A 21036-nucleotide genomic window follows, 5' to 3' on the forward strand; every position below is an offset into this window, starting at 1 on the left:
CCAGTACCCTGGGATCACGACCTGAGCTGAAGGCAGACACTTAACTGACTGAGCAACCCAGGCATCCCCCTTCCATTTTAGTTTAAGAATGAAGAAAGAATTCCATAGTTTCCCCATTAGGCTTCTTGCTAGGCAGACTTTTGTCACATACCTACCATGATGGGTTTAAATTGGTAGACTTCCCCTCATTTCTCCTTGGTAGAGTGAGGTAGCACACATACCAAATCATTTAAAAGCAAAGTGGCAGGGAGCCGGGGGCACCCGGTTGGCTCAGTTGGAAGAGTGTGAGACTCTTGATCTCATGGTTGTGGGTTCAAGCCCCATGTTGGGTAGAGAGATTACTAAAAATAAATAAATAAACTTTAAAACAATTTTAAAAAGAAGGAAAGAAAGAAAAAGAAAGCAAAGGGGAAAGAGACCTAAACGAAATATGAGTCTCTGGTGAAACAAATGTCCCCTGGAGAAGAATTGACCAAATCAAGAATCCATTAGCAAGAAAGGACAAGAAGATCTAAGATGTAACAACCACATTACTACAATCCCACGTTAGAGCTGACCGTGGAACTGCATATTTTTTTAAAGATTTTATTTATTTATTTGAGACAGTGTGAGAGCGAGAACACAAGCGGAGGACGGGGTGGGTAGGGGTGGTGAGAAAGGGAGATGCAGGCCCCTTGCTGAGCAGGGAGCCCAGCGTGGGGTTCAATCCCAGAATCCTGGGATCATGACCTGAGCCGAAGGCAGACACTTTATGGACTGAGCCAATCAGGCTCAGAGATGCGACCTACAATTGTTCCCACCCTGGTATTCCCTAGAAATATCAGAAGGTGTTGACAGAATCTTTGAGCTATTTCCAATATCTCAAACACCCCAGGAGAAAAATTTGTACAAAATGGCTAAAATGTTAGAATTATTCTGAAACTAACTGAAATTCTATAAAGTCTGTGTGCTAAGGATTGTTCTATCATGCTATTCAGGAGCTCCTATTGCTTGTTAATTACTATTTAATAAAAGTTTTCAATAAATTAGTAACTAAAACATATTCGAAAAATGGACACTTTTAAAATAAGGAATCCATGAAGGAAAAATAATTTTAAAAGGTTCTTGTTGAGAAAAACATGAGAGATCATTGATGCCGAAACGACTCTTTTCCTCAAGGAAATGTAAAGGATTTCAGCTAGTCGTGACTCAAGAGTGCTGTCCTCTCTAAAGAGACAAGAAGTAATGGTTCACAGACATTAAGCCATTCAATCTTTGCCTGTTCTGTGCCTGGGCAGTTATCTTTCACACTGACCATATGCTCAAAATCACTATCTTTCCATATCATTAACTCTTGACACCACCAGAATTTCCTGAATAAATGCATTAATTAATCTAAATGGAATGTAACAGGCACCCTTATTATCTTTTTTTCTAAGGGAAAAGGACCAATCAACAATAAGCATTTAAATTAAACTCTATCAGCAAAATATACTTGATATCACAGACATTCACACTGTATACCCTGCAATTACCATTTGCTAATAGTAATTTAATTGTTTAATAAATTATACCAAGGAGAATAAACATTAATGAAATGGTGCACACTCTATATGAGTCCTTCTAGTTTTACTTCTCAAAAGGGACAATTATACTCAGCAATTTAAAAAAGAGCATTAATCAAAGCCAGAGAATGATAATGAGAGATCGTTGCATGACTCTTGAAGATTATATGGCCAAAGAAAATAGCTAATTCTGGAAGTGGTGTTTGGGTAGAAGACTAAAGTGTAACAACACTTGTCAGGTGTTTTGAGTATGAGTTCTGATGCTAATGTAACTGGGACAAAAAACAATTGGTTAGGAAGAGAATGCACAGAGATTGCACACACATCCTCATACCTTTAAGCTAGCACCTAAGCTTGCTTGGCAGCTTGCAAGTAGCCTGTTCAGGAGTTATCCACAGAGCAGACACTGATCTCAAAGATTGTTGAATGATATCCTGGAAAGAAGGGTTTGTTTCTCTCTTTCTTTTTTTGTTTTTTTTAAGTGAATGACTATGGCTTGTATTCACACATTGGTGAAGTGGACACAGCAATGAACATATCTGATTCTCCATCTCAGACTGGAAAGGCCACTGTCCTAAGGAACTTTCTGGTCCAGGTATTAGGGACATACAAATGGGATAAAGGAAAAGGAATGCCACAGGTATACAGAAACAGAAGTCAGAGTAGGGTTCAAGCTCAAGCCTTGGAGAATAAACTGAAGGGTAGGTCTTAACCCAAGATTTCTCTGGAGTCCTCAGCAGTGGTACGCCTTGGCCGCAGTAGTCCACAGTCTACAGAGCACCAACTCTTCTCCACTTGCCTTCTGTTTTCTCTTCCTATGAATTTGCTTCTTCACTCTCTAACCTCTGATTCTTTTCTCCATCTTGAGGCGTCTGCTCATTCATAACTATAACTCATGTATAGTTTTATATCACTCATGACCTAACTCTAGCTCAACGCATTTCACCTTCTTGCCCCATTGCTAACCCCCTTCTTCTCTTGGCACATCCCACATGAAATGCCCAAGAGAGACCATCTAATTGACTCATATTATCTTTCTGTGCCCGGGTCACTAACACATACAGTGACTGCCTTGGGGTCAAGTGCCCATCCTACCATGTAACCATTTATGTACAGGAGAGAGAAGGGTACATAGGATCGAATATAACTGCCCAGGGCTCTTTCCTCACTAGGGCCCGAGGATGAGGTGCTTCGCTCAGGAGTATCTGAAAGGTAGCCAGGCAGGGTGACTGGCATCTCTAGTTAAAAAAAAAAACAACAATTGGGGCGCCTGGGTGGCTCAGTTGGTTAAGCGACTGCCTTCGGCTCAGGTCATGATCCTGGAGTCCCGGGATCGAGTCCCGCATCGGGCTCCCTGCTCGGCGGGGAGTCTGCTTCTCCCTCTGACCCTCCCCCTCTCATGCTCTCTCTCTCTCTATCTCATTCTCTCTCTCAAAATAAATAAAATCTTTAAATAAAAAAAAATAAAAAAAAAAAACAACAACAAAAACCCCCCACTGAATCAGGAGAACTCAGTCAGAAGACATGCCCGTAGGTATCTCTTATCTCGTTGGCAGATCTTCAGTGAGTCAGCAAATTGGATAACTATCCCATATTTACTTTATGTAATATAATCATAGTCTATACTTCTTTCAATCTGAAAGTAAATGCCAGTAATTATGAGAGATACTTTTCCAGTGCACTGGAGTTGTTCTGATGCAACCAGCTTTTGGAATCAAAACAACTCTAACAGTTAGAGACCCATGGAAATCTACTATCTTCTCTAACTCCCAGGAAATAAACTCCCTTTAGAATCCATGAATCATGACTAGGCATTCCATTATTAATAAATTCTGTAGGAGACATTTCAAAATAAAGGGCTGTTACTATTTATTGTTTGTAACGAACCCTACTCAGCCCAGAGGGGCATTGTGAGGATCACTGTCAGATTTTGCAAAATGCCTTTTGGCTTTTCAACGGAAAGTTACTATATATGATAACAAAAGAAATAGCAGTAATATTCTTGCACAACCCTGACACTGAGTTCATCTTTGTCTTAAAAAATAAGATAGTTCATCTTTAGGCCTTATGGGGATTACTGAATTCAATTTGTTCTGAGGATGCTAAGGCTGATGAAAAAGGATGCTCATTATAAAAGCCCTTTCTCCAGGTCCTGTTCTGTTCAATACTGTTGCTCTTAACTTTTGTTGATAGTGAAGAGTTGACCATCATCTGTAAATGCACAATGGTATTAACTGGAATCCAAACCTGTAGCACTTTTATGGTACATAGAAAGAACTGTTTTAAAAATAAGGCATCAGGGGGCACCTGGGTGGCTCAGTTGATTAAGCAGCTGCCTTTGGCTCAGGTCATGATCCTGGGGTCCTGGGATCGAGCCCCATGTCAGGCTCCCTGCTCAGTGGAGCCTTGCTTGTCCCTTTCCCTCTGCCTGCCGCTCCCCCTGCTTGTGCTCTCTCGATCTCTCTCTGTCAAATAAATAAATAAAATCTTTTAAAAAAAAATAAGGCATCAGAAACTTTGCAAATATGCTTGGCTAGATGCACTCATGGGCTCATGCAGTTATTTTTTTTTTAAGATTTTTTTTATTTATTTGAGAGACGGGGGAGAGCACAAACGGGGGAGGGGCAGAGGGAGAGGGAGAAGCAGGCTCCCTGCTGAGCAGGGAGCCCCACGTGGGGCTCGATCCCAGGACCCTGGGATCATGACCTGAGCTGAAGGCAGATGATTAACCAACTGAGCCACTCAGCTCCCCTCATGTAGTTAAATACACACGCATGAGATAGAGACATGCAAAAGCAAGAAAAGGAGCTCCGGAGTGAGGCTTTTTTAAGAATAGTACTATAATCACACCTATATATGGGCTGTGCTTGTATCGTTTTACAAAGCATTTTGGATACAGTATTTCATTTGGTTCTCCCTGGAAACCTTGGAGGTAGGTGGAGAGATGAGGTGTGTCCAGCTCTCTTGCTCTGAGCCCTGTAAGACTCGAAGGCACTCAGACAATCCAGAGGACAACAGGGCTGGCAGTGAGGAAGGAGGTGCGTGGATAGTTTCCTGCTGGAGACAAAAGGAGAGATGCCATGGAAGCCCAGAGAGCCAGTGAACCTGGACACCAGTGTCCTCCTTTAGGTCCCAACTGGAGATTACCAATTGATTTTCCTTTAACCCCACCTGGGTTGGGGTGCAGAGAAGGATGTATTTGTGAGGCAGTGAGATTTGAAGGGGGTGGATCATGTGGATCATTCCTTTCTAAGCAATTTTCAGGAGCCAGCGGAGATTGCGATAATATAAGCCACAGGGCTGGAAGGAAGGCACCCTGAGGAAGACAAGAATAAGGGGTCGTTAGAAATCCCAGATTCATGCCAGAGCTCCTGTGGTCAGCTCTCTACGACTAAATATGACTCACGTAATTGATGACTCACATAATTAATCCTCTCTAAACAAACAAGCTATGTTGATCAAATCACAACAAGGAATGCAGTAAACGTCTCCAGATGCGCTGGCCCAGCCTTGCCTCCTCAGATACTCTGATCAATGCCTGCCTCTTATGAAATAACCACCCTTCTCTGGCTTTTTGGAATTCTCACTTTTCAGAATTTCCAGGCTGTCTCAAATGTGGCAGCCTAGCAACTTTCTCCCTATAGAAAACTTCACTTTGTCATTCTGCCATTTCTAAATCCAATTTAGCACTGCTTTTCTAGTTTTTACAACTCTTGCTCGGTTTGCTCCTCCCTCCCCTTCCAAATGCATTTCTCCTTATCTTCATCAATCTGTCGCCTTCAGCTCCACCCCCTCACTCCGCTTCTTGGCTTTTCAGGCAGTTACCGTTTGAATGAGAAGATTGAAAATCTCATTTATCACTTTTGAGAAGTCTCACAGAAACATATTGCAAAGCTTCCCTCACACCCGACGGAGAGGGAGAGAGAGAGAGAAAGCGTGACACCTAAAAATGAATCTCTAGAGAGGGAGTATCCCTAAAATAGAGCAAAATAATAAATCGATGCTGTTCTGCTTTCTTACAAAATGAAACCACTCACAGTGGAACTTTCCTTCTGCAGATGAGCTATTATCAAGGTGCTTGATACCGGAGAAATTCCACAAATTGCTAAATTCCCTTTTAAAAAAGATAAAAATCCACGCTCTCCGGACCAAGGCAATGAGCCACGACAGAAAAGCCGCGCTGTCTCACTCCCTCTCTCACTCGATACCAACAGCGCCCAGGCCTAGGTCACAGCACCGAGAAGCCTCGGCAGTTCAAACACCTGTGCCAAGGCACACCCCGTCAGAGCGGCCACCTCCGCTCCTATTCCTGCCTCGGCAGGCTCGACAGATGGATGTATCCCCCACGGCCCCAGGTTACATCCAAATGGTTGCCACAGCCCTTCCTGCGTAGCAAACACTGCTTCCCCCCCAGGCAGCAGAACTGAGGTAACAGTAGAGGGGTGTACAGTGCTATAAGTTGGGGAGCTAGGCTCAAGACCCAACATTTTCCCTGCTGGCAGCGACACCACACGATGGTGTCTTCATCCCGCCGCACTCCTTCCGTGAGTGACAACAGGCAATGAAATGCAAAGGAAAAGAGAAAGCTATGCCCCCAGGGTCTCTCCCAAATGCTGGCCAAGGGTTTTGTTTGAACTCCCCTGTGGGCCATTGGAGTTGGAACTGCAAGTTCCAAAGAAGACTGCCTGCCGCCGTGTTAGGATCTTTACTGATCATCCCCGAGGCTCTTTTGTCTCGGGAATACAATGAAAAATACCTCTCGTCCAGGACGGTGGTATAAGCTGGGAAATGCAGACTCTTCTGTCAGGGTCAGGTGGAAAGATGTGTTCTGCTAGCAGGCTTCCATTTCACTCTATAACTATAAAGGAAAGAGATGAAATTTCTAGCTGAGAAAAGAAAGCTGCTGCCAGCGAAAAGAACCAAGAGCACATCAACTAGACTGGGGTCTCCACTTACAGACGGTGGTTAACATAGACTGTGGATTAAACTGTGCTGACATGTATATCCCAGGAGTCTCTCTGTCCTTTTGTGGACTCTCCTTAGTCTTCTTTCCTCATAGCCTTTTCTTACTCGACAATTTTCCAGTTTTGCTTTTTGCTCTACATTAGCATAAGATTCAGATTCTTAAGGGTGTCAGGTTATGAGTATAGAAACAAATTTCATTCTAATTTATTTTTGTGTTTGAAATTCAATATAGAATGAAGTATGTGTATGTCATCTTGAAAGAGGCTGTGAAGAATCTCCTTCGAGTGAAGAACCTGCTTCCTGGAGTTCTGTGGCCCCCGATGTGATAATAGAAGGTGTTCCATTTCTATTTTCATTAAAACTTATTCAGAGCTTTGGCATGTCCCTTTCTGTAATGTGTCAATATTCTTGTCTTAGCCACTATCGAAACCTACTTAAAACATTTCTTAAGAGTCAGCGTGCTGCTCAGTTTCCGTGTTCCCCAGGGATACACTTGTCCTCTACACCACCTTTCCCCTCTTGCCAACTGCTATTCCTATTCCCATTTGGCTTTTCATTACATTTTCCCCAATTTGAACATTTCCATTTGCTTTCTTCCATCTCTCATTTCCCCACTAATTCTCTGGGGGGGATGAGATTCTATCATTGTTATTGTTATTTTCTTTTTTCTTCTAAAGACTGGAAGAGCGGAGCTGAAATACTTGGGAAATGACTAGTTCCATAAATATCAAGACAAAGGTAATCAGTGGAAGCTGGTCCAGAAATCCTAACTCCTACAAGATTGTGGTCGATTTTTAGTGAATCACACTAAATACAGGTGGAGATCCAAACTCCAAGTGCCCTTATTAATTTTTTTTTTTTGGAGCTGAAATCATATCAGGTTTCTCAATTATACATTTATTACAAAATAAATTGTTCCACGATGCTAACCAATTGATAAACCTTATAATTCAGTAAGAAGTTCTCAATAGATTTCTGTAAATGCCATAAGAATGAAACTCCAAGAACGAAAGTAGTTTAGTTTTGTTAGTAAGATAGAGCTTTCATTTTTTTTATTTTTTATTTTATTTTTTTTTTAGAGATTTTATTTATTTCTTTGACAGAGAGAGACACAGTGGGAGAGGGAACACAAGCAGGGGGAGCGGGAGAGGGAGAAGCAGGCTTCCCACTGAGCAGGAAGCCCGATGTGGGGCTCCATCCCAGGACCCCGGAATCATGACCTGAGCTGAAGGCAGATGCTTAATGACTGAGCCACCCAGGTGCCCCTATTTTTTTTTTTTAATAAAAAAAAGTACCATCGGCATGTTAGCTCAATGGTGTGTCTCTTTAAGCATGAAAGCACAAGAAAGCCCCACTGGCACAGCGTCCAGCTGCTGCTGACCTTTTTGTTGTCTGAATCAGTGGCTAAAAAAGCTGCTTAGAACCTGCTTTGGTAGAGTTCAGTGGCGGTGATTTTTTGTTTTAGAGTGAGATTTGAAATGGTTGCCCTCGCTAAGAAAAAGAGGGTATGCTTGCCAAAATGTAAATGCAGGACCAAAGCCTGGCCCCGGAGTCGGGGAGCTAGAGCCCACAGGTGCCCCCGGCTGGTCTCCACTGTGTGAGCAGAGGGCCGAGCTGCGTGCAGACAGCAGGCCGGGAGCCAGCCGGCTGGGAGCCAGCAGTTAAATGCAGCAGGTGGAGGGTGACCTCCGCTGGGAGAAATGAGAAGTCTCTCCAGCCGAGAGCAGTGGTGTAGTGCTCTTACAATGACTGTTGCCTTTCCAGAAAGAGCAGAGGGTGGGTGTTCTCAGACATGAGCGCGCAGAAGACTCGGGTCAACTGCTTAAAAATTCAGATCTCCAGCCCCACACCTCCAGACTCTTGGGGCCTGGGAATCTTCGTTGTATCATAACACAAGTGATTCTGATGCAGCTGTGCCAGGAGCCACACTTTAAACATCCGTGGCTGGGGCGCAGCACCTAGGACTATAGGGCACAAAGATGGTGACAACTATGCAAGCGACAGGACTACATAGTTCTACATAGGGATCCGGCTTCCTTTGAACCCTTTAAAAAAATATTGCTTACCCATGAAATTAGATTATTTAGGGGCTACTTAATTAAGACACTTCCATTTTCTGGAATTCTGACTTTTTGTCAGACCGTGTGTTTTGATTTGAGATGCTCTAAATAGGATCCTCGTTTTATTTTTTTAAAAGATTTTATTTATTTGAGAGAGAGAGAGAGTGAGAGAGAGCACAAGAGGGGGGAAGGTCAGAGGGAGGAGCAAACTTCCCCCCCCACCGATGTGGGGCTCAATCCCAGGACCCTGAGATCACGACCTGAGCCGAAGGCAGATGCATAACCAACTGAGCCACTCAGGCGCCTCTATGATCCTCATTTTAGAAGAAACCATGCTCTCTGTTGTTAGAGCAGTTACTTATCTTTGTTGCTGTTCCATTCTGAAAAAGTAAAATCCACATGAAGAGAGATACCCAGGGCACCTGGGTGGCTCAGTTGGTTAAGTGTCTGCCTTCAGCTCAGGTCATGGTCCCAGGGTCCCAGGATCGAGCCCCACACCGGACTCCTTGCTCGGCAGGCAACCTGCTTCTCTCTCTGCTTGCCTGCCACTCCCCCCAGCTTGTGATCTCTCTCACTATCTCTCTCATTGTGCCAAATAAATAAATAAAATCTTTAAAAATCAATCAATCAGTCAATCAATAAAGATGGGTTTCACCACAACACAAGACCACCATCTTGCGATGCACATTTTTTGTGATCAGATGGAGGATATGAGTGGCACAAGATTTAATAACTGCTAGAGGCAAGAGAAACAAATCAAAAGAAAGGGGAGAAAAGGTTATAGGGGAGTTACTTTAACCATATGCCTCAGATTTGCAACATTTCTTAGGTTGTTCCTGGTGGAAGAGGTAGACTTTGTCCAGGAACGACAGTACTACTGGCTTCCAAAAATTTCATATTCTGCTGTTGTCTGCGGGTCAGGGTGAAAGTCAGCTCTGAAAGAATCAGCTATAAATTTAATAAGTGGCAAAGAAACTTAGACGGTTTTATAGAAAAGTAAGTTTTTTTTTAGATAGCCTGCAAAAAAATGTGCTGACCTGAAATCAGCAATTACAGGGTAATATTCGAGATATGCAAGAAAACTATTGAATTTTAGGACTTTTCAGAAACACAGATACAAAAATATGAAAGTGTCTTTTTTTCAAAGCTCTAAAGTGGATCATCAGTAAATTATCACATAATTGGGATACAAACATTATACCTTGGATATATGTAAACATTAAAGATTTCTGCTACATTGGGTCTTTGGTCTTTTGGGGACAGGCTTTTCAACCTTGATGTCTTATGCTGCATCTCCCTTGGCTCCCTCAGCAATGCTATAGCTGAGGCAAATGGTGAGTGGAGAGAAAAGTAGTGAGACTAACAAGAGAGATTAGTCTGGGAGGGAATTAGTGTTTTTCCTCTTGGTAATCAGAGAATTTGATGCGCACCCCACTTCATACATTTCTTATGGTTGCCATAGGCGCTGGACCCAGTGCTGATATTCCCTTTCATCCTCAAATTCTCTCTCGCTGAGCACACACAGACTATGTAACAAGGTCAGTGTCGAACCTATGTGCTAAGCACTGACTAGGAAAAGTTGGATGGCATTAATTTCAAAGGTGAAGTGGTCTGAAAGATACAATGAGGAGTTAAGAAAATGCCAATGCCAATGCCATCTCTTGGCCCCATGGTCTCCGGAGGGCGGGCGAATGAGCAGCCTCTTCCAGATGCTACAGAATTGGACCCGTCAGGGAGTAGCAGGAGATTGAATTTAAGGCAAGGAGGTTGAGGATGTAAGGAAGTTAATTAGGTATCCATTAGAGTAATGCTAGACAAACGCTGTAACAAATAAGCTCCAAAATGTCAGTGGCTTGTTTTCTCACATCCAGTCCATTGCAGATTATCATCATTGGCGGCAACTTCACTTCATGCAGTAGTTCAGAGATCCAAGCTCCGTGTATCTTGTGGCTCTGCCAATCCCTAAAACTACAGAATCCTTCCCATTCGGGTGGGAGTAAGAGAGCAGGGAAGGTGCAGATTGCTTTTCAAATACCACCTGGGAGGTGACCTAAGTCTCTTATTCCACTGGTGAGACCTAGTCACATGGCCACATCTGGATGCAGGAAGCGCTGGGGGGTACAGTTCCTGGCTGGACAGCCACCTCCCAGTGACCTCTCTACCCAACAAAAGGGAGCTGAGTGTTGGGGAGCAGTTGGCCCTCTCTACCAACAAAGGTTTGAGAGGGCACAATAGACAGGACTGAGCAGGAAACTAGCAACCAAAGAAGCAGCGAATATTCTGGGAACGGGGCAAGACAGTTAACTGCATGGACTGCCATTTCCCTGGTGGCTTTTTATAACAAAGATGAGACGTATGATTAAATTAATTATCATTGATTTTTGGGGGCAAGACTGACTACAGATTCAGGTATGATGAGGTTTAGGAGACATTGCCGGGTGTTCAAGTAGAATGTAATCAAGAACTAGTTCCGGGGTCTCCAAAGAACTTCTTTCCAGGTTATTAGAGAGAACTAACTGCTTTTGAATTGTCCATGTCCTGAAAAAATTGGCTGTTTGCAGTAGCTGGAATGCTTAAGGCTTTTGCTGGTGGAACCAGAAATGGCTACGTACTAGACGAGAGGTGTCTAAGAGCAATGGCTGCGATGATGGAAATGTTCCACCTGTGCTGCCAGATACAGTAGCCACTAGCCCCGTGAGGCTCGTGAGCACTTGACGTGAGGCCAATGTGACAGCAGACCTGAATTTCTAATTTTAATTCTGAGAAATATACATTTACAATGAACCGCACGTGGCCAGTGTCCACGTCCTGCACAGCCTGGCTCTAGAGGGGGGGTGATGGGCAGCCCCCATGTTATCTTCACTGGCCTCGCCTTTCTACCGCCACGAGCTTACTCAGGTGGCTCAGCACAACCAGGTTCAAATGGTTTTTCCTCCTTACTGGCCATGGTTGATTAAACCTGGGGTGAGCGCTGTACCAAAATAAGCCAGTCAGAGTCCTTTCGTAGATGCTAGGCAAGTGACAGAGTATCAGTCTCTCTGTGGGTGGATTCAGGAGCCGCGGCTGACCATGTCTCCTGCAGGGGGATGGGAGAGGCAGAAGAGGCCAGTCTTCGGAGAGAGATGAATGAGGCAGACTTGGAGGGGGTTGGCTGGCTAGCTAGACGCTCCGTTTGACGGACTCACAGCTGACCCTCCCCAGGGAGGACACCTGAGGCAGGCTCACAGCACGTCCCTGAGGTCGCCACAAATCCTGATCTGACCCTTGGCCTCACATATGGGAATGTTCATTCCTTCAGTTCAGCCAGACCTGAAGCAGCCTCTGAGGGTTGAGACAATCTTCCAAACTCACAAACGACTGATTGCTAAGCAAGAAAAGCCAGAATGCCAACTTCTTAATTGCCTACTTAGTAAATAATGGCAGTATTAAAGGTCTGTAATGACCTGACCTCATTTTTTTTTTTTTATTAAGCCTTGATTTCCTCCCATGTATTCCACTTTCTGTTGCACACATATGCCATGAATTTTTCCTCTATTTCTTTGCTCCTACCAATAACTCAGCCTGGAATGTCTGACCTCCCTCTCCACCTATCAGTTCTACCAATATTTTAGGGCCCATTTCAAAGGTCATCTCCTCCCAGCCTTTCGGAGTCAGCAGTCTCTCTCCACTTTCTCCTCCCACTTTTACTTTGTGACTCCTTGAGCACGCAGTCTGCACTGTTTTAGAATTATTTATGAATGGATCAGAAGTTCAATACTCCAAAACCTTCACCAGACACACTTCTTTATTAATGCAGTCTATGAATGCATTCACTTTTCTGGTAGCTGCTTCATATCTCCATCTCACATTGAGTTTTGTGGTCAATTTAGACCTTAAGTGTCATAATCCTTGAGGATTTTAGCCCAGAACATGCTGGACGTCATCAGCAGGCTGGTGAGAAAGTAGAAGGGGGAACCAAACGGCAGGGGACACAGGAACAGAGCACAGGAAACTTGGAGTCAGTGCAGGGGTATGAACATCGAACGGGTCTAGCGAGAGGAAAACTACAGCCGGTTATTCTGGATAGCTCCTGTAGCTGCAGTCACTTAGCTAACCACTTTGTAGTCCAAGGGCCCATTGAAGTTGAAGAAAAACCTAGCCAGCAGCCAACAGGGTTTGGGGAAGGAGCTCCTAGGCCTGACCACCTGAGAGTGGCTAGTAAAGGCATGATGGGCTTTGGGGGCTCAGCAAGCAGAGGAGTAAGGTAGAAGCACTAGCTCTGGAACCGGAAAACCGGGTTCTTGTCTTGGCTCCACCATTCACCTCCTGTGAGACGTGGCACAAGTGATTTTGTGTCTGTGAGCCTCCGTTTTCTTATCTGTAAAAGGAGGGGAAATATTCCTGCTTTTCACAGAATTGTGGTGAGATTACCTGAAGGGGCACATGTACACCTGGGCCACGGCTGACATTGAATATATATTCATCTCCAGCACAGGCCAGGGCGTGGTGGCACGCATGTGTCAATCTAGGCTGCATTCCTGGCAGAACCTACCTAGTAGAAGGATCAGAGATCAAGAAAAGAATCAAGGCTGCTAGCCAGGTATGTGGTCTAAAACAGCAAGTGTTAGAAACTCAAAGAGAAAACTGAAGTCAGGAGCAGCATGGCAGTTCCCACCAGCTGTTGAATCATAAATACAGATCCACAGGACACTGGCCGGTGCCTTTCACATGTGATTGCTACATCCTACAACAGCAACCTCTCTAGCCCCTCCTGGCTTCCTCAGTTCCTCCGAGACCACCCTGTCCTATAGCTTCCTGCTTGTCCAACTGCTCCTGCAGGCACCTCTTTGCTCCTCTTATAAATATTGGTGCTGCTTGCAGTTCTGTCCTGGGCCTCGTGTCTTCTCACTTTGCATGTTCTTTCCCTGTGACCTCATCCTTGTGGCTTTGACTTGCTTTCAACTATTTGCTGCTGACTCTCAGATGTGCCTCTTTAGCTATTCAGTCCCAACTCAAAACCTTCAAGGCTCCAGCAGAACCTTGAGCTTAATTTGCATTGAACTACAGTTATCCCTTTACCCTTCTTCCTGTGCCCCCCTGCTTTTCCTGAAGAACTGGAGCCCTGGCTCAGAAATGATTGCTGGGCATCTAAAGGCATCACTGTAATCAATCCCATTATATTACCAAAGTATTAAAAACTGTGGATCACGACCTATTATTAGGACTAGAATTAACTTTGAGAGTCACAATTGGCTTTTTCAAGCATAGAAGAACATAAGGGTGCCTGTGTGGCTCAGTCAGTTAAGCGTCTGATTCTTGATTTCAGCTCAGGTCATGATCTCACGGTTGTGAGATAGAGCCCTGTGTTGGGCTCCATGCTGGGTGTGGAGCCTGCTTGAGATTCTCTCTCCCTCTCTCTCTGCCCTTCCTCTCTTAAAAAAACAAGCAAACAAAAAGAATAGAGGTGCATAGAATGGAGTAGAAATAGCAGAATGCTTGCCTCCCTAGTAAGAGCAAGTATTGTTTTAGGATTTTTTTATTTAGTGTATGTGTATTGGGTCACAATAAAAATTTATTTTTTTTTTATTATGAGTTGATAGATATATCAAGACAAATGTTGAATACTGACTGGATTAGGTCACTATCTCTTCCAGAGAATCCCAAATCAAACTTTAAGAGGAAAGATTTAGGAATTACCTGGGTTCAATCAAAATCTCCTGTGCTGACTAGTGTGTTTTCTTGGACAAATTACCTCTCTACTTCTCAATTTTTTTTCATCTGTAAAATGGGTATAAAAATAATAATTCCTGGGTGCCTGGGTGGCTTGGTTGGTTAAGCATCTGCTTTCGGCTCAGGTCATGATCCCAGGGTCATGGGATCAAGTCCTGCATCGGGCTCCCTGCTCAGTGGGGAGTCTGCCTCTCCCTCTACCCCTCCCTGCTGCTTGTGCTCTCTCTCTCTAATAAATAAATAAAATCTAAAATAATAATCACTCCTCATGGGCCCATGGTGAAGATTAAATGATTGTTATTGCCTGACATGGATGAGTGCTTTTTAAGTATTAACTACTCTTTTTTTTTTTTTTTTAAAGATTTTATTTATTTATTTGACCAAGAGAGACACAGCGAGAGAGGTAACACAAGCAGGGGGAGTGGGAGAGGGAGAAGCAGGCTTCCCGCAGAGCAGGGAGCCCGATGTGGGGCTCGATCCCAGGACCCTGGGATCATGACCTGAGCTGAAGACAGACGCTTAACGACTGAGCCACCCAGGCACCCCTTAACTACTCTTAAACAATGAAAATCTAAATACTTTATCAAAAAAATTAAAAGCATGGAAGTACGTGAGAGATATCCACATATAGGCTTATTTTATATAACATGGAAATGGACAAACTCATCAGATTATTTCCTTTTTTTCATGACATGACAAATATGGAAAAGGATAGTGTTTGCCACTGTGGTATAAAGGGAACAGTCCACTCTGGCTGGAGGTGACTGGCAGGATGTGACAGTGGCCTCTGGACAGGCCCAAATGGCAGCCCCTGGGCCTGAAGGGATCAAGGGCTCTACACTCAACCCATTCTCAGCACAAAGTGAGAAGCCCTGGACTCTAAACCAAGAGGTATATGTCTTTTCCATGGCTACATTACCAATTCAGGGTGGGCCTGTGATCAAGTCTGGCCAAGAAAACTGATGAGAAAGATTGACACCCCATTGTGTCTTTCTCTCTCCCACCAGATGAGAGGAAGCCCACTGCCCAATTTGACGCCAGCCTTAGGATGGGGCTGGCACTATGGATGTCAGAGAAAGTGCTCTAAGGAACCTGGTCTCTCACAAAATGGCCGAGCTGCTGAATCAACCAACCCTGAAGTATGCCCTATTCTGGATTCCCTGTTTGGGGAGGGATAATAAATGTGTTTATTGTTTAAACCATCTTTTGAGTTAGGATTTCAGTTACATTCAACACAAAGCATCCTAACGGATTCAGTGTCTTGTTCTATTTTATAGATTTTTGAACACTATAATTCATGAATACTGCACTGGGAAATGCAAAATATCACACGTGACTTAAGTAGTCAGTGTTATATGGGCCACAGAACTCAGATAATTACAAGGGTTTACATTTGGGTTTTCAGGTTCTTCTCAGATCCTCATTAACTCTCCTGTGGCAAAGATTTCTAACTAAAGACTGGTCCACCTTTACCTCATTTAGATTTTTGTTTTCTTTTTGGTGGATTCAGTGTACTTCCCTGGGTCTGGATAACTTCAGAGCGTAAACTGCTGGAAGCCACAGTGCCGCTGTCTGGGTAATTGCTTCCTTGGGTAGCCTACGGGAAGCCCCCTTGTGGAAATGCCATACCTGCTGCAAGAAGATTAAGTTCATGGAACTCAGTAACTGTGAGGACATCTGACTCCCTGCCCTCTAGATGGCCCATGATCGACTGTACTTCCTCTGATGGGTGACCTTCTCGAAGGTGTCGCAAGCGCATGGTGGAGGCCGACAGGAGGAAGCACGGGAAGGCACATGGGAGCATCCTCATAAGCTGCCCATGGCTCTCCCAGCTCTTCTTCTGCCTGCTGCCTGGCATCATCCTCCAAAAGTATGGGCAGGAATGGAAGCTGAATCCATGGAACACGCAGCCCGGGAATTCCCGAGAACCCCCTTTATCATCACCATTTCGAAGCCTCTCATAAGTGACAGAGGACAGGCACGGCCCCAGCATGGGCCCCAGCAGGTGAATGTGTGCATTGAGTTTACACACAACACTGAAGAGTGGCTGGAACCATAACAAAGCAGTTTTGAAGCAGAATTCACACTGTCCCTTTATTTTGAGGCAACTCGGGGTGACAAATGGCGGCACACACACGTTTCCAGCCCTGCAATCACTTAAGAGGAACTCCTTCCTCTTCTCCGCCAACTGAATTTATCTGGAAGCAGCCATCTAAGGCATGAGAGGGACTCCCTGGCAGCGGCTAGTTCATTCTTACAAACTCTCCCTACTGCCTTTGTTTTTTATTTTTGTATTAGAAACATTTAAGAGCTTCAGAGCTTCGGCTGCTGACCACTGGGCTCCCCTTAACCTATTAACTAGGTTCTGCTCCGCTCCTGACGTAGCACCTGGAATTTAGCATCCACATAGCCCCTGCCCCTGGGGAAGGGTGACCCGCATGGGACAGGTTCTGGGAAACTTCACGAGGACCTCTGAATTCCATCCCTTGAGGGTACAGACAGCATGATCCTCTGCCAATCCCAAGGCCAGTTCCAAATTTCTGTCCCTGTAGTGTGTGATGCTTCTTCAAGGAAAACTTGTTAAAATATTGACTTTTCAGCCAGGGAATGGCCTTTTGTGCAGCTAATGGCGGTTTTAGGTGAAGACGACATTACATTTGGGTTTGCTTCCATTCATTTTGGAAAACTTCAGGGAACTATTTACACAAAGATAAAGCTAGCTAGTAACCATCCATTGCCCTCAGAGATTAGTTTGAGGTCACCTTCAATCTGTGACAGATGCTACAGCCTAGGATTTTAAGGATTATAGAGAACAATGAACATCGATTGAGGGTAGAATTAGTCAGAACCTTCCCTCAAAAAAAAAAAGAGGAGGAAAAGTTTTCAGTAAAAGGAAATTTAGGTGGTGGTCCTCTTTTAGGGTTATTTAATATTGAATTATATTATCAATTAACAGCAATGCTTTTCTAGGCCATTAGTGTCCTCGGTTGTTTATATGGAGCAAATAATCTGTATAGAGTTAAAGGGGGGCGCCTGGGTGGCTCAGTCGTTAAGCGTCTGCCTTCGGCTCAGGTCATGATCCCGGGGTCCTGGGATCGAGCCCCGCATCGGGCTCCCCGCTCTGCGGGAAGCCTGCTTCTCCCTCTCCCACTCCCCCTGCTTGTGTTCCCTCTCTGTCAAATAAATAAAACCTTTTAAAAAAAAAAAAAGGAAATAGCTTATGTGCACACTTGGGAGTAAACTGAGGGGAGAAGGCTCATTCTGGGCATAACGTGTGGCTGATGCTGGAGCCTCCCTTACCCAACACCCTGAGGACCACTGGTGGGGACAGCAACGGCAACAGAGGGGCTGCATCTAATGGACCATTAGACTTCCTCACAACGGTAGCTATGGCCCTCATGGACGAAGTACCCTCAGTATTCTTGCATTTATCACAATGAGGATTCTAAGAGATCAAAGGATAGAGGGAATGGGAATCCCTTAAAAAGAAATGCAAAATCATTTTTATCCCCTAACCAGTGAATTAAAACCTATTCATAGTATAAGCATGTGTCATGGATATATGCAGTAGAGTACATAGTACTCCTTACTTTCCACTTAACGGAGATATTAATCAATGCACAACAAACTGCATATATTCAAAGCATACAATTTGATAAGTTTTGACCTATGTTCTATGCCTTGAATGGGATGAGACTTTTCAAATTTCCTCTAAAAGCTTCCACTGATTTAGGAATCTCAAATCTTACAGTATGGCACTGAGAAGGGCTTCGGGCAGGAAGGTGGAAGAAGTCAACTGTTAGATATGCACAGATCCCAGCACCAGAGCATAGAAGTGGCAACCAACAGGAACTGAAGAGCAGAGAGATTAAAAATCAACCATTCTTTGTATGTGGCTCTGGGATAGAAGGCAAGAGGACAGTCCTTTTTTGTCCGTGTTCTCTTCTTTGCCAACATGGCTCACAGGAGTGTGCCATCTCTCATCTGGATGGCTGCACGGGAGTGACAAATGGCAGCAAGGGACACACAAGATGACTGGGTCCCCAACAAATCCATGGAGGTTAAGGCCAGCGTTCTCAGAGGCCTACAATTAAACGGACTGACCACACAATGGGAGGGCCGGCACTGCTTGGAGAAAAGGGCTGGAGTCAGTAGGCCTGGAGCGGCCTAGTGTGCCAGAAGGCATCTTTCAAAAATGGCTGCCAACACTTGTGATCCATTTTTGTCTTAAAGGTGACCTTGACATTCTACCCATTGTGTAGTGGGCTCTCCATCCCCTAGCCTTGAACTGGGGTGCACCTTTGTGGTTGTCTCATCCAAGAAGTTGCTGTAGAAGTGAAGAGAGAGGACTTCTGAGGCAAGATCATAAAAATGTCATTATTTTTTTACTTTGTTCTCTTGGTATGTTCATTCATAGAACTCAGCCACTATGCTCTGAGAAACACCAAGCAGCCACAGGGAGAATCTCAAACTATCTCCTCACAAATAACTTATTTACAAGGGGAAAAATAAAAACTATATAGTGAAGAAACCTGGTGGACATTACCTTAACCAAGTTAACCAACCAGTTAACATGACCAGTAATTAGGAAAATAGATATTATGTGACTCCAGATATAATGCACTGACAAAGATACATCACTTCAGTGGTATTTCTGCAAAAAAAAAAAAAAATTTAATTTAATAATTTAATAACAAGAAATAACAGATAAACACAAACAGAAAGCCATTCTATAAAATAACTGGTCTGTACTCAACAATGGCAAGATGAAGAAAGACAAAAAAAGGCTGAAGAACTGTTTTGAATTAAAGGAAATGAAACAGGCATTTCAACTAAATGCTATATATGATCCTGGATTGCATCTTGCACTGGGGCAGGGAGGGATGGGGAATAACTATAAAAATATTATTGGGATAGTTGTAGAAATTTTACATAGACTCTGGACTAAATAATAGCATTACATAACTCTTGTATCTCCTAATTTTGATAATTCTACTTTAGTTATGTAGGGGAATTCTTAGTCCTTAGGAAACACAGATGGGAATGTTTCCAACCTACTTTTAAATGGTTCAGAAAAAGAAAAATGTATGTGGGAATAATAGGCAAATTTGGAAGAACGGTATACAGAAGTTTCTCATTACATCCTTGAAACTATTCTGAAAGTTTAAAATTATGTCAAAATACAAAGCTCTTCCTGGGAAAACCCCCCAGAAGAAGAAAAGGACATAAATGTTTAGGGGATGGGGCTGGTTCGGGCACAGGCAATACTTGCTTCTAGATGCTTCTCTGAATCCGACAACGCTTATAGGCTGGTTGTGCTTTAGGAAACAATGGGTGATCGTCAGGGGATGGGGATAAACTAGAGAGGATGTCATGGATTCTGGACAGGGGTCTGGGCCAGCAAGGGACTCCCAAAGCAAAGCCATCAGTGTGTGCAAGTGCTTTTGTCACACCTTGTGGCAATAAGGAGCTATTGCAGACTTCAGTGCCATCTCTATTTGCCAGGATTAAGCTTTGAACTCAGTTCTCTCCCACAGTTCTTGAACAATTTGGGAGAAAAGATCTTAAGGAGACGTTACGTTTCCTATTAAATGTGGTAGGTGAGTTTTCAAACTAGAAAATGGGGGAAAAAAGAGATGTAATAGTGTTTGTATCCTGAGTTTATAAGGTGATGCCAATCCTTTGCTCTACCTGCTCCTGGGCAACCGCTGTGTCACAAACTAAGCACATGCCAAGAAAAGGTGATGAAAACACAGCTGGGTAAGTTCTCATGAATGGGAACAATGCAACTGCATTGTAACAATTACAAAGTTATGTAATAGTCCCTTTGCATAATTTTGTGGTCTTGAAAAGTTACGAGTAAACTGAATTTTTATAATTGAAATCATATTTTCACAGCACTGAGAAGCATTTAGAAGAATATTATAGAATAACATTTTGAAATGTAAAAACATACAAACTTTTTAGTTTTGTAAGCTAAATTTTCAGTCTTGGAAAAAAAATCACGTTTCTGTAAAGGGCAGTATTCCTGCAAAGTTGGATGTTTAAATAGATAGAGACTAGTGGTAAGTCCTGTAAGCTTGAGAGCAGAAATTCTGTGTTTTAAAATAGTGGACCACATGATAGAAAATAAATGTGTGTATAGCTATTAAGATAATTTATTGGTATATCTTTATAACTTTTATTTTTTATAATGCTTCATGTATTGTCAAGACTGTTTTGGTTATAAAGTGAAAGAGACCCAAATCAACTAGTTTAAGAAGAAACGAAACAAAAAAAGGAATTTATTGTCTTATACAACTGGGGAATCCAAGAGGTAGTTCTAACTCTCGGGCATGGCTAGATTCAGAGGCTCAAATATTTCCTTCCTTCCTCCTTCCTTCCTTCCCTCCCTTCCTCCCTCCCTCCCTTGCTTCCTTCCTTCTCTCCTTCCTCCCTTCCTTCCTATCTATCATCTATCACTTTTCTGTTTCCCTCTTTATTTCTCTCAGTCACTCTTTGTACAAACAGCCTTCTCCTTAATGTCAGGGAAGACAGCCAAGAGCAGATAGGGTAAGTCCTTCAATTTGCTCTATCAGCAATGTCTGGGGGAATAGTCTGGTCCAATTTGGATCACAAGCACATGCCTGGGAGGGGAGGAGAGAAGCCATGTGACTTACAATCCTTCCAGAATCATGGCCCAAGATGGGGAACAGAGTAGGATGTTACAAGGTGTAGTTCATTTAAAGAACCAGAAGAAAAAAGGAAAAATGTGGTAC

The 21036-nt window shown here is 43.6% G+C and overlaps 1 non-coding gene across 1 annotated transcript; it reads left to right on the plus strand.

The window, feature by feature from the left end:
• The first annotated feature begins 259 nt into the window (after window positions 1-259).
• Window positions 260-332, plus strand: TRNAK-CUU. Its single transcript has one exon. It is a non-coding gene; the product is annotated as a tRNA-Lys (tRNA).
• The last annotated feature ends 20704 nt before the right edge of the window (window positions 333-21036 follow it).

This window comes from Phoca vitulina, unplaced genomic scaffold (assembly GCF_004348235.1).
Source record: "Phoca vitulina isolate PV1807 unplaced genomic scaffold, GSC_HSeal_1.0 scaffold9, whole genome shotgun sequence".
Classification (NCBI taxonomy): domain Eukaryota; kingdom Metazoa; phylum Chordata; class Mammalia; order Carnivora; family Phocidae; genus Phoca; species Phoca vitulina.